The sequence below is a fragment of the Meles meles genome, chromosome 15, assembly GCF_922984935.1.
Source record: "Meles meles chromosome 15, mMelMel3.1 paternal haplotype, whole genome shotgun sequence".
Classification (NCBI taxonomy): Eukaryota; Metazoa; Chordata; class Mammalia; order Carnivora; family Mustelidae; genus Meles; species Meles meles.
The window spans coordinates 15,185,859-15,198,257 of record NC_060080.1 but is presented as its reverse complement, the minus strand read 5'-3'; positions in this window follow the sequence as shown (position 1 = coordinate 15,198,257).

The window sequence follows — 12,399 nt, the reverse complement described above, 5'->3', positions numbered from 1 at the left end:
GCGCTTTAGGCAGTGGTCGGGGCTGGGGGGATCCTTTGATTGCCTCCTGCTCCTGGCACTTCTGTGCCCAAGGTATGGCCACGACTCCAGGGAGTCCGGACCCCAATTCCGGGCCCTCCTGGCAGGTGTAAAGGCTAAGAGCTTAGTTACTGGTTGAGCAGTGATTCTTTCCCTGACATCCTGATGCAGCCCTAAATCTGTCCCGTTCGGTGGAAGAGCCAGGTTCGAAACGCCTCACAGCATGAGCTGGGAAAAGCTCCCGGCCCTGCCAGGGCCCCAGGGCCCCAGCTCTAAAGGGGAAGCTGCCCCAGATACTCCTGCAGACCCATCCCAGTTCGAGCATTTCTTGACTCCGAGGAGAAGATGGATCGGAGGAAAGAGGGTTTGCTGGCAAGGGGTGGGGTGAAGGTGATGTCAGCCGTGGTGAGCTGGGCCTGGGCAGGCCGCGTGAGTCACCGGGCATGACAAGGAGGGGCTGGGGAGCCAGGGAAAGCTTTCGGGAGGAGTCATGTGGTCAAACCGCTGGTGAGAAGGGCTGGGGCCGGCACGGGGGCTGGGCATTGGGGCCATTTAGCCTCTGGCACAAGGAGCTGGGTCTTTAAGACAGTGATGGCTGCTGGACCCTTGACCTGGGACTGTGTGGGCAACGTGTGGGAGGCCTCTGTGGAGCCAGGCCCTGCTGCCAAGGCTCACCAGCAAGGAGCCTGCCCGATTCTCTTTCTGGAAACTCCAGTCCAGGGTCACCTCTCACCGGTTCCTGCCCCTCTGCCGGTCCCTTAGTGCCTCAAAGGCAGGAACCAGGAGGCCCCTCTTTTACAGGGTCCTGCCCAGCTTAGCTTAGCACAACGCAGGACACACTCTGGGCACCGACAGCAAGGCAGCTCTCCAGTCCAAAGGCGATGGGGAGAGGGCTGGAGCCCGAGGCTCTGACGGGCCTTTCTCGCTCCCATCTCTCTTGCCCTTGTCCCTTCTCTGCCCTTTGTGGCTTTTGCTGAGACCCCTGACGCTTTGCTGCGCTGGCCACCTTGTGGAAGGGGCGGATCACACCCAGGTGAAGGCACCTTGGCCTCTCAGGCCCTTGGACCAGGTGGAGACGCACCCAGGCTCCCGCAGCTCCAAGACCAGGCACCCCCCGGGGCCTGTGGCTGGCGCTTCCAGCCCCGTGGGCCCCGGTTCGGGGCTCCCCAACCTTGCTCGTGGCTCCAGCTCTGCACACACGCGTGCTCCTGAGGTCCCTTTTCCTTTCCAGCATCGGTTTCCTCCTCCGTAAGTTCGGAGCCGTGACTCCTGCGTGACCCGCTTTCCCGTCGCAGGGTGGGCGCTACACCAGTGGTCCGGTGCTTGTCCCAGAGCCCTGGGAGATGTTTGGGGGTGTGCAGGCGTCTTGGGCCCTTGAGAGAAAAGAAGGTCCTGGGAGGGAACCCAAGGTGGCGGCGGTGGGGGGGGGGATCCTAAGTGGGTCATGGGTGGGGGAGGCAGTGGCCCCTTAGGAGGGGCTTCTGGTCAGGTGGGCGCTGGCTTGGGAGGTTATCTGAGGGCACAGGAAATATCTGGAACCTATGGGAATGGGAACTCAGGTCAAAGGTCACCTCAAATTAAAATTTAAAAAGCCCTCTGTATGAAGGGAATCAAAGGAGGTAAAGACATTTGCTCTTCCGGAGTCTCCTGCACCCAGATGTTTGCAGTTAAAATTCTTGTGGGGGCAGACAATGGGCACTGAGCGGGCTCCTGAGGCCCCGTGGGGCAGCGCTGCCCGGGGATGAATGCGGTTCTCAGGAGCCCTCCAGGACACTCACCCCGGGTCGGACGGAGCAAGCTGGTGCTGTGGGGGGGATGGGCGCCCTGGGCTGGAGGTCAGGGCCCTCTGTGTCCCCCCCTTCCCGCGCGCACCTCCCCGCCCCCACTCTAGGCTGGGTTCTCCCAGAGTGAAACAGGATCCGGGATCCTGCTCTGGTCTGAGCCAGGGCGGCTTGTTAGCTGGAGGCCCAGCTCCTTCAGATTTATGGTCTGGAGCCCCTCATCTGAGGGCCGAGGTCTTTTGATCTGAGCTCAGGGTTAGGGGCAGGGGATGCCTGGGTCTTCTTAATTGGCATCAGCCCGGCTGACGCTGACCAGGACTCCATTCCAGCCCCAGCCGCCATGGCGGATGCTGATGGGCCCGGAAGAGGTCTGGGAGGATGACAGGGGTTTGGCCCTGCTCTGGGGCCACAAGTGCAGAAAGTTAATTCTCAAGAGTGAGAACTAACAGCTCCAAAGGATCCTTTTCCTACAGCAGCCCCAGCCTTGACCCATCCTGACCCTGACCTCTTTCCCTCTGGCTCTGAGCTCACCCAGACCCGGGAAGTGTTTGCCCTTGAAGGGTCGCCCTGCGCCTAGCCCAGAGCCGGGCACCGGGCAGCTACGAGGCCAGTGCAGCAGACAGGCGAGGTACACGTCCACCTGGAACTAACAGACGAAATAATAGGCCGTGCTTTGAAGTCCCAGGCTCCCTCAGCCCAGGGTGTCCATTCGCATGACGGTTTTATGATGTGCTGTTTGTTTTCTGGCTGAAGACGGAGGAGGGAGGTATGTACATGGGAAACTTGGAGACAGACTCTGGGGAGAGGAGGAGGAGAAGGAAGCGTGGGGAGGGACTCCAGCTATTCCAAAACTTAGCTTAAAAGGCCAAGTCTTTTCACATCTCTGCCCCCCTAAATTCTCTTTGGACCTAAGTTAGATGGAGGTGGGCTTCTCTCCTGAACAAGGGGAGTAGCGAATGAATGAAGGAATGACAGTGGAGGTGAATGTGGACGTTTCTTCTCAAGCCTCGGTGGGGCGTCCCACTCCTGTCCCACGCTGGGCCCTCGCAGGAGGGCAGCCGCTACGGTGAGGGTCCTGCACTCAAGAGTCGACCTTGGTTTTGAGAAGCCAACCCTTCAAAGTGAAAGTTGCCGCAAGATGCCGTCGTTCTGGGCCAGAGAGGCAGAGAGAAGAGACTAGGGCCCACGTCGCCCTGTTGGCCTGGAAACGCCTCAGGAGCAGGCTGAGGAGAGAGAGGCTGTTGCGTCCCGGGTTGGTGATCCAGGCGAGACATGCCGGCCTTGGGGAGACAGAAGAGTATCTGACTCCTGAAAAGACAGCTCCTTATCACTCATGCAGGCTGGATGAGGGTCTCTCAGGCAGAACAAGGAGGAGTGAGGGTATCAGCTAAGGGCTCATGTTCGGATTCAGACAGAAAAGCAGGGCCTACGTGCACCAAAGCCAGAATCCATCTATTCCTAGGGCCTCTGTAAGGCCAAGTGTTCTGGGATGCTCTGGTACTGGTCACTCAGTTGCGTGTTTCTGGGAAGTGCTAGATACTTCCCCAGGGCTGTCTAAGTAGAGAAACCGTTCCTCACATATACGACCTGGACCGCATTTTCCACACTGGAAGAGCTCCTCCCCACCAGCCTCCCTGAGGTGTAGCTCACATGTAGTAAAATTCACCCCTTCTAAGCATATAGTTTGGTAAGTTCCCCCAGATGGAAATCACCACATACTTGCCACCGAACAAGACATTGAGTATCTTTACCGAGCCCCTGAAAGTCCCCTCATGCCCTGTTCCTGCCAGTCCCCAACTTCTGCTTCCCACTTCAGGCTTCCCCTAAAGAGTTTTCGATCCAGCTTTGCGTTGTCTACACTTCACGTACACGGAACCACACGTGTAGTCTTTGGTGTTCGTCTCCTTCCATTTAGCTGCGACACTTTTGGCTAAAACTCTGGCAAAGCACCCGTGTGTTTGGGGTACGTGACTGCTTTGTTCCTGGTTATTACTGACAGTCACTGTCCCTTCCCCAGCTGATGAATGTTTACTTTTCCCATTTTTGGATATGCTGGCTGAGACGGCCCGAAGGCAGGGTGACTGTCTGTCGTACCGAGGGGCCCTCTTCACTCTCTGTCACCTTGCCCAAGCGGGGTGGGCGGGAGGGAGGCCAGAGCCCGACCCCATGGCACCACAGGACCCTGGGAAGGGCAGGGCCCGGGAACTCGAGGGCCAGGGTGTTGAAGGGACTTCCTAATGATAACAACCACTATGGTCTAAGACCCCACTCTCTGAGAGCCTCTCCAGTCCTCAGTGAAGCCATGCCAGGCCAGTTGGGGGTGGGGTGGGGTGGGGGGGCTATGTCCCACTTGATGGCTTGAGCAAGCTCACTCACAAAGGCCAGGCAGGTTGGAGTCGTAGAGCTATCGGCTGGTTAAGATCCAGGCCTCCTCAGTTTGTGGACCTCCAAAGCTCCTTCCCCGCACTGTCTTCCTGAAGGACGTGGGATTATCCTGGGAGTTTGGGAGGTAAAAGGCTGTGAGACCAGCCGGGTGGGGGAGGAAGGTGGAGGTCTTCTGAGGTTGGTAAGGACCCTCCTCAGAGTCCCCTGTAACTGGTGGTAATAGGCTGTCTGCCTCCAGGGCCTGCAGAGGAGGGCAGGAAGCTCTCCTGTCTCCTGAGGGCGCGGGGAATGTTCTCCCACTGCCCTGGGGTGTCCGAGGTGAGCTCTGAAGTGGGGTGGGGGGCAGCTTTGGAGGAACTGAGCAGCAAGGACTGGGAAGGGACGGTCCCTGCTGCCCCAGACCAGGGGAGACGTGGGCCTCCCCGCTCTGCCACCAGGTTCCTGCCGTTGCTAGGCAGTCTTAGGAGCAAGGCCTTTTCGTGTGGGTCTGGGAGTCTCATCTAAGGCTTCCCACAGGCAGAATCCCTTCTGTTCAGTCTCAGCAGCCTGGGAGCATCTTCTGAAGTCTCTGCTCAGGTTATGATTCTTTTTTTTTTTTTTTAAGACTTTATGTATTTATTTGTCAGCGAGTGAGCACAAGCTGGGGTAGCAGCGGGCAGAGGGAGAAGCAGGTTCCCCGCTGGGCAGAGAGCCTGATGCGGGACTCGATCCCAGGACGCTGGAATCATGACCCGAGCAGAAGGCAGATGCTCAACCAGCTGAGCCACCCAGGCGTCCCGTCAGCTTATGGTTCTTTTTGTGCTGCTCCATGGGGGCCAGAGGGACGGGAATGGGGCTGAGAGTTCGGAAATCTGCGCAGTCTCAGCTCAGCCACTACCTCACTGGGACTGCTCCTGTCCTCTTCCTGGGCCTCAGTTTCCCCAACTATAAAAGGAAGCAGTGAGTCCTGCCGCATCTGATTCTAGATCTTTGTGGAGTCGTCAGTGAGTCAAAGAGACTGAAAGCAAGAGGCCCCTCGAGGGAGGTGCAAGGTGCTGTCCCTTCCTCTCTGCACACTCTGGGCCTCTCCTGGTGGAGCCTCTCTAAGGAAGGGGCTTTTCCAGGGCCCCTTGGAGAACATCCCCTTTGCTCTCCTGCCAGGGCTCCCCGGGACTGCAGTGACGACCACCCCCCCGCCCCCCCGCAGAAAGCAGGTGGAGAGGGGGAGAGGTGTGGGGCGGAGAGAAGCAGCCGCAGAACCACGCTGTACCAGAGCGAGAGCCGTTCCGTCGAAACCAGGTCAGCCTCACGCAGCTCCTGACTATTATCCCAGCGAAACCGGGAAAGCGCACACCTGGGGCCATTTGCTCGGCGTCCCGGTTTTATGATCAGGGTGCCCGAGCCGAGGAAAAAATGAGTTCATTCCCGCTGCCTCCGCCTCTCTGAAGGGCTGGCTCTGTGTGGCCCACGCTGGGCTCTCGGCCTCCGCAGCCTGGCCCCAGGTGCCTCGTCTGTGGAATGTGGGAGGAGGCTGCCAGCATCCCGTCCACTCCTAGGGTTCTAGAGTGGGGTTGCAGACGCCTGCGGCAGTAGGGACACACAGGCAGGCCTGGCTCCCCCCTTCCACGTCCCCCAGCACCTGTCTCAGACCTAGGGACGTGCAGACACAGCTGGAGGTAGACACAGCCCAGATGATTCTTACCTCTCCGGATTCTGGCATGTTTCTCCGGAAGTCTTCGAATGTTTGTGCATCCCCGAAGGCAGCCTCCCCTACCCCACCCGCTCATGACCAAGCCTCTCTCTCCTGCTCTGGGCCGGGACTCCCTGTGGTTACACCAAAGGCCCCAGACTGAAGGATGGTGACGCCACGGAACAGGCAGACTTCAGGGAAGATGTGCCCTGAAAACTTTGTGCACGTCCTGGCCCAGCAAAAGGCCCTTTGGTTGTCATTTAGGGTAGTCCCCTGCCTGATCAGGCCACAGACGTTCCCGAAGCTCTGGCTGCCTTGCCCCCAGCCCCCTCTTGGGGACCAGCTCTGCCAGATGTCTCAGAGACTTGCCCTCAGACCCCCAGTTCTCTGTGACCTACAGAAAACCATTCTCCTGATCTGCACCACGGCCTCCGTCAGCCGCTCCGAGACTGCCCTCAGCCTCTGGTCCCTCGGTCAGGTGTTGCCAGAGGCTTTTTGGGCCCAAGGACATAGGTAGTGGGGTGTGGGCTGCAAGGTGCGTTGGAAGATGGTAGGACCAAGGCCGTGGTCCTGGTTCCCAGGGGTAGAGGAGAGTCTGTGGAATGGAGGGCCGGCAGGGCCGCAGGCACACGGAGCAGAGAGGGTGGTCTCAGAGGCGTGGTCCCAGGACAGGAGCTTGAATCCAGGCAGGACCTGAGGACGGGAAGCCTGGAGTCCATGCGCGGCCCAGCTCCCTTCATTTCCGCTTTCCTGCTTTGCCTTGGGCTCGAAAATAACCACCTTCACCCAGCAGCATGGCTCTCCCCGTCTGGTAGCCTTTGTCATGTCTGTGGCTTTCCCGTGTCTTTTGCATTTACGTCCTATGTCTGGAGACTTTTCCACGTGATGAGTCCCCCCAGTTAAGGCAGAAGCCAGAACTTGTTCCTCTGCCTGCCGAGGGGCAGTTACTGTGATGAGGCTCTGCTGCTTCCACGTCCCTACAAGGGGGTTGTAGGGGTCCTCTGTGGGCAAGCATGGTGGTGGGGGCATCTGGCCCTTCTGGGCAGCGGTGGCAATTTCTGGGCCCGTGCCTAGAGCAGCACGTTGGTGGCGCCATTTTGTTTTCTCTGGGTAGTTCCTGCTGTGAGGCTCGGCTGTATTGTTCTTGGCTTCATGTCATCCAAGTCTGACTCTTTGACCTCCTGGGGGTTCCGTGAGCCTTATAATATCTTTTGATGACCTACTTTTTGCAAAATCCAGCTAGTGTAGATTGTGTTGTTCGCAACTCAGATCCCTGACTGGCTTAGCTTTTCTCCCCCAAAGACCCTAGCCCTCTTAGAAAACTCACCCCAGAAGGGGACGGAAAAAGAATCCTAGCCAATACTAACAGTTATTAGCCCTTTAAACTAGCCAGTGCTCATAAAGCATGTCTACATCTGCCATCTTACTTACTTCTGTGTGACCTATCTTTGAGAGGTTGTGCAGCTCCAAATTCTCCAAGATTATGGGATTACCCTTTTTTGTAATATATAAATGCATTGGCTTGAGTCTCTATCACGGATAAGGTAAAGACCCCAAGATACAGCCCCCCACCCTGAGTATCTTGGGGAAGTCTTGGGGACAATGAGGTTTACTCTAGTTTGTTTCCAGTGTTCTGCTTCTGCTTGAAGTCGTCTCCTCCTTTTCTGCATCGCATCACCTCTGCCTAGACTCCCCTCTCCTTCTGGGCTCCCTCTGTTTCCCAGAGGACCAATACAACAAGGCTGTGACCACCAACACAGGCTGTGGAGCAGAATTTAATGAAATTTAGGAACAAGAAAGGGGAGATGATATCACATAACAGCGTGGTAGACAATCTTTTTTTTTTTTCTTAAAAATTTTTTAAAAATAGATTTTATTTATTTATTTGACAGAGATCACAAGTAGGCAGAGAGGCAGCCTGAGAGAGGTGGGGGGAAGCAGGCTCCTTGCCGAGCAGAGAGCCTGATGCGGGGCTGGATCCCAGGACCCTGAGATCATGATCCGAACCAAAGGCAGAGGCCCAACCCACTGAGCCACCCAGGTGCCCCTTTCTTAAAAATTTTTTTATTGTGAACTCTATCACACACAAATAAAAGCACATAAAACATCAATATATATTTTAACAAGTTATTTTAAAGCGAACGCTTATGTAACCATCACCCAAGTCAAGACACAGACATTGCCTCCAGAAGCCCCGCATGGGCCCCTGGTAAATAATCTGTACTGTGAAGTATTTCACACATCCCAAAGAGTGTGTTGAATGGGTAGATGCGATCTGAAGGACATTCATAAGACGAGCACCCGTGTGCATGTTACATGTAGTGTTGCTAGTACCTTAGAGTACTTTTGTGCGCCCATTGAATTACCCCCCAACCCCAATCCTTTCGTTCGATTTTCTGTGTGTCTATGTCCTCCCAGAGAGTGGACTGTCCAGTGGGTGTGTCCATCAGCACCCTGGCAGGAAAGAGCACACAGCCAGGGCAGCTGCGGGAAAAGATCAATGAAGAGACTGTCTACAAGGTGTGCGCAGAGTTAAGGGAAGCTGGAGCTGGTAACAGTGGGGAGCCATTGTCACTCTTAGACCTGAGGAATCAAGAGGAGGAAGCAGTTCCCAGAACCCAGGAGGAAAGCCATGGTCCTAGGACAGGGCCCCAATACCGGACCCTTAAAAAGATGGCGGAGACACCTTCTGTGATGGGACCAGAAGGGGCCAGGGCAAACTTGCTTGGCCTTGCTCTCCTTTTTCTTCCATGTCCTGCTACTACTTACATTGGTCAGACCCAACTGGATACCAGAGAGCCCAGCCCATAAGGGAGCCCAGCCAGGTGACTGTAAAGGTCAGCTCCTGGGTTTGGAGTGGGGTGGAGAAGGGTGAGGAATGGGTCTGGATGAGGTGTGGGAGAGAGGGGCAGATAGAGCCAGAACTGAGAACCAGGATGGCAAACACAAACCTGGCATCTAAGGGGAAAATTCTGCTGGTGTTGGTTGAAGGTAGAGAAGATCAGCTGAAGGATCCCTGGGCCACTGTGTGGCTTCGGCTTCGGAATCACCAAGAATTTACCAAAAAACCCTGTCTGGGGACATCGCCAGACAAGACCACGAGTGAGCCAAGGGCATCTGGGAGGGCTGGGGTGTGGGCCTCATGGAGGACACCTGGCAGGAGAGTGAGCTGCTTTACACTTTCCATTCATTGTAAGCTCCCTATAGCCTAGTCCTGTCTCAAGAGCAGGTGAACCAGAAAGTCCTGTCCGGTGGCCACAGGCTAGGACAGGAAGGCATGCGCTCTGCCAGCACATGGTCAAGGCAAGCCCAGGGCAGAGCTGATCTGGGCCAGGCTCACCCAGTCCTCTGTCCTCAGGATGGCGAGACAGCCCTGTGCCAGTGGGCTTGCTGGTGGTGGGACAGCCTTCCTGGGGCTGGCTCTCTGCTTCCTCTCTGGGTGGGCTCTGCTGTGTCCTTTCTTCTTCCCTCAGTTTACACTAAGTTTGGGGAATGCATTGTCCAGCAGTTTCCTGAAAAATATTGCCCAGGAGAGATTGTGATGTCATACGTTTCAAGTTGTCTTCAGCCTCATACATGATTGGTCATTTGGCCTGATGGAGTGTTCTAGATTGGAGAGCATTTCCTCTACCATCTCAGATAGTCCTTCATTGTCTTCTTGGGTCCCAGTACTGCTGATGAGACAGTCAAAACCATTCTGATTCCTTGGCATGGGACTTGTTTTCTGTCACCCCTTAACGCTCAGAGAAGTCTGTCTGTGGCCCTCGGTGTGTGCAGCGCTGCACAGATGTGCCTAAAATGGGTCTGTTTCCACCTTTCCTCCCGGCTCTTCCCTCTGTGATTTCTGTCCCATGAATATCAGATCTCTGGGGCCAGTTCTCCAATTGCTGAGATCTTTTCTCTCCTACTTTCCATTTCTGTGTCTTTTTTTTCCTTCTGATTTCTAGGATTCCTCAACTTTTCCTTCCAGCGTTATCTTCAGAACCTCCTACTGCTGCTATCATGTTTTCGCAGTCCAACAGTGTTTTGGTTTTGTTCTCAGGGCATTCATTTTTTTAAGGCACTCTAGGGTGGGGCTGGCCAGACCTTGCTGGAGAGACATCTGGGTGTGGCGTCTGTCAGAACAGCCCCACATACCAGTACTAAGGTTTTCCTCTTGAGTAGACCAGGCTTTTCCCAGAAGACTCTTCCAACCTCCTGCCCAGAGCGGGAAGCTGTATCAATCAGCGCTTTGGGGTACTTGGGGCAGAGGGAGTGCTGGGGATGGGGTCCCCCAGTTTCCCTGCCTTCTCTTCAGCACCCCCGCAGCAGGATGGGGAAGGGGAAAGGGGTCCAGACATCCGACTGGTCCTTGAACACCCTCCGACCAATCCCCCTTGTAACACCCTCTTCCCCCCCTCCCCCCTTCAGAGATTCCTACTACCCCAGTTTCCAGTCTTTTGAGCATCCTGATTGCCCTTGGGGTTGGTGCCCCCCCCCGCCCCCTGCCAGCTTTGGGATGCCTTTCTCTGTTGGTTCCTCAGTCGCTGTTCATCTGCCAGCTTCCCAGGTTGCGCTGTGGTTATTCCCTCTTTGGTTTTCCTCAGGCTTCCCCTCTCTTGCTGTTTTCGTGAGAGCCAGAGGAAAAGTGGCACAGATGTGTATGTTTAAGCTGGTACTTGAACCTGAAACCCTCAAGTGTTCGTCTTCCACGTCCTGAGAGCGAGAACTCCCAGCCCTCTCCCTCCTCCCACTCCTCAGCTTCCTTGTGCTGCTTGGATACCTTCCTGGCACCCCCTCCACGGCCCTCACCCCACCATGAGGTCCAGGCCACACCCCGGATTCTCCTCAATGTCCTACTCCAAGCCGTCCAGCCCTCCCGCTTTCCTCCCTGCTTCATCCAGACTGGATCTCTGTTGTCTGCTGAAAGCGGCCATCCATGGGCTCTACTGTCCCAGACCACAGAGCCCCCTGCACAGCAGGCAGGTCCGTGGCGTAAAGCAGTGGGGAGCCCCTGGCCAGGTGGCTCCTTGAGAGGAGCAGTGGCTTGGGCTCGGGCTGACACTTCTGGGGTTCGGGGCCACAGGCTCTCAGTCGGCCTGAGTCTGGCAACAGCCGCCGTGGACCCTGCCAGGCACGTGTTCGGGTCCCACCTCAGCATTGGCCTGAGTAGCTCTGCGGTTTTTCCTGGAGGGTTTCCTGTGAAACTCCAAAAACTGGGCATCCCCAGTAAGTGAAGGGTGGCTAATGTGCCTAGGGGCCACCCTCAACACGGGGCGGGCGGGCGGGGGGGGGGGGGTGAGGAGGTTAGGAGAGATGCCCAGATTTCCTCCTCCATACATTCCCGCTGGAGCCAAGCCCCAGGTGCCGGTGGCAGGAACCAGCCCTCCCTAGCCACCCCCACTTCTTCCTGGGGTCCCAGTCCCAATAAACCAGTTGAGCCCAAGTCCTGTCCTAGGCTCTGCTAATGGGGTATCCCAACCTAAGACAGCTGTGAATGGGGACATGGCGGGCAGACCTTTATGTTCATGTTCTTCTTGGGAACCTTCCACTAGCTCCCCAAACCACGTCCTGCCCGCCCCCCTGCCCCCCTGCCTTATGCTTTGCCTTCACCAGGTGTCCCTGTGGGGGCCAAGCTCAGCCAGCTCCCTCCTGCCAGCCCCGCCCACTGTGGCTGGGCCTGCCTCCTCATCCCTCCTGACAATGACAGCCACCTCCTCCTGACTGGTCCCCTTCAGCTTCTCTGCCCCAACTGGGTCAAGTGGCTCTGTGAAACTCTCCAGATTTGGGGAGGTTTGTGGCAGTAAAAAACAGGCCTGGATTTTTATAATGCAAAGGTCTTTCTGCCACCAAACCCTTCCCACAGTCCAGGCAGGGAGTGGGTTTGGCTTGGAGTGCTAACAGCTCTTGGGGTGTAGGGTGCAAGGAGATGGGGCATGGCCATGAGGAAAGAGTTATTTCTATTTCTAGTCCTGGGGTCTCAGTTCCCTCCCCAACCCCATCTCTGTCAGGGGCAGCTGCCCTCCCTCTGCATCCCCACCCGGTTCTGGCACAGATCCAAGCTCCAGGAGGGGTTTGTGGGTTTTGAGACCTGTCCAGTGAATCTGCTCAAATTCGTCTGGAACTTTGCCTCTAGCAAAGATGGACGGTCAATGATGGACAGTCAAGAAGACTGTCTGACAAGGCAAAGACAAAAATGGAGAGACAGCAGGACATGGGAAGTGGGGATAAGGGGAAGGCAGAGGAACAGGGAATGTTTGGAGTCCGGAAAAAGGGCTCGAGTGGAGCCCTTGGGAGAAGAGTGAGGTACCATCCTCTGTGTGGAAGCGGAGGAGGGTTCCCAAGGCGGGGGAGTCAAGCTGTGCTGGCAGGCACTGAGGAGGGTCAGAGGAGGAAGGAACAAGGGTGGTCTCTGGCACAGTGTGGGGCTGGGAGCTAGAACACCAGGGCTCCAGTCCTGCCCTGCTGGGGGCTTACTGGGCTCCCCCTCTCTGCACCTCTGTGGAAAGAAGAGGCTGGGAAAGCTCCTCTTTCATTTAGTCTGCATCCCTGTCCATCCTTCTCTGC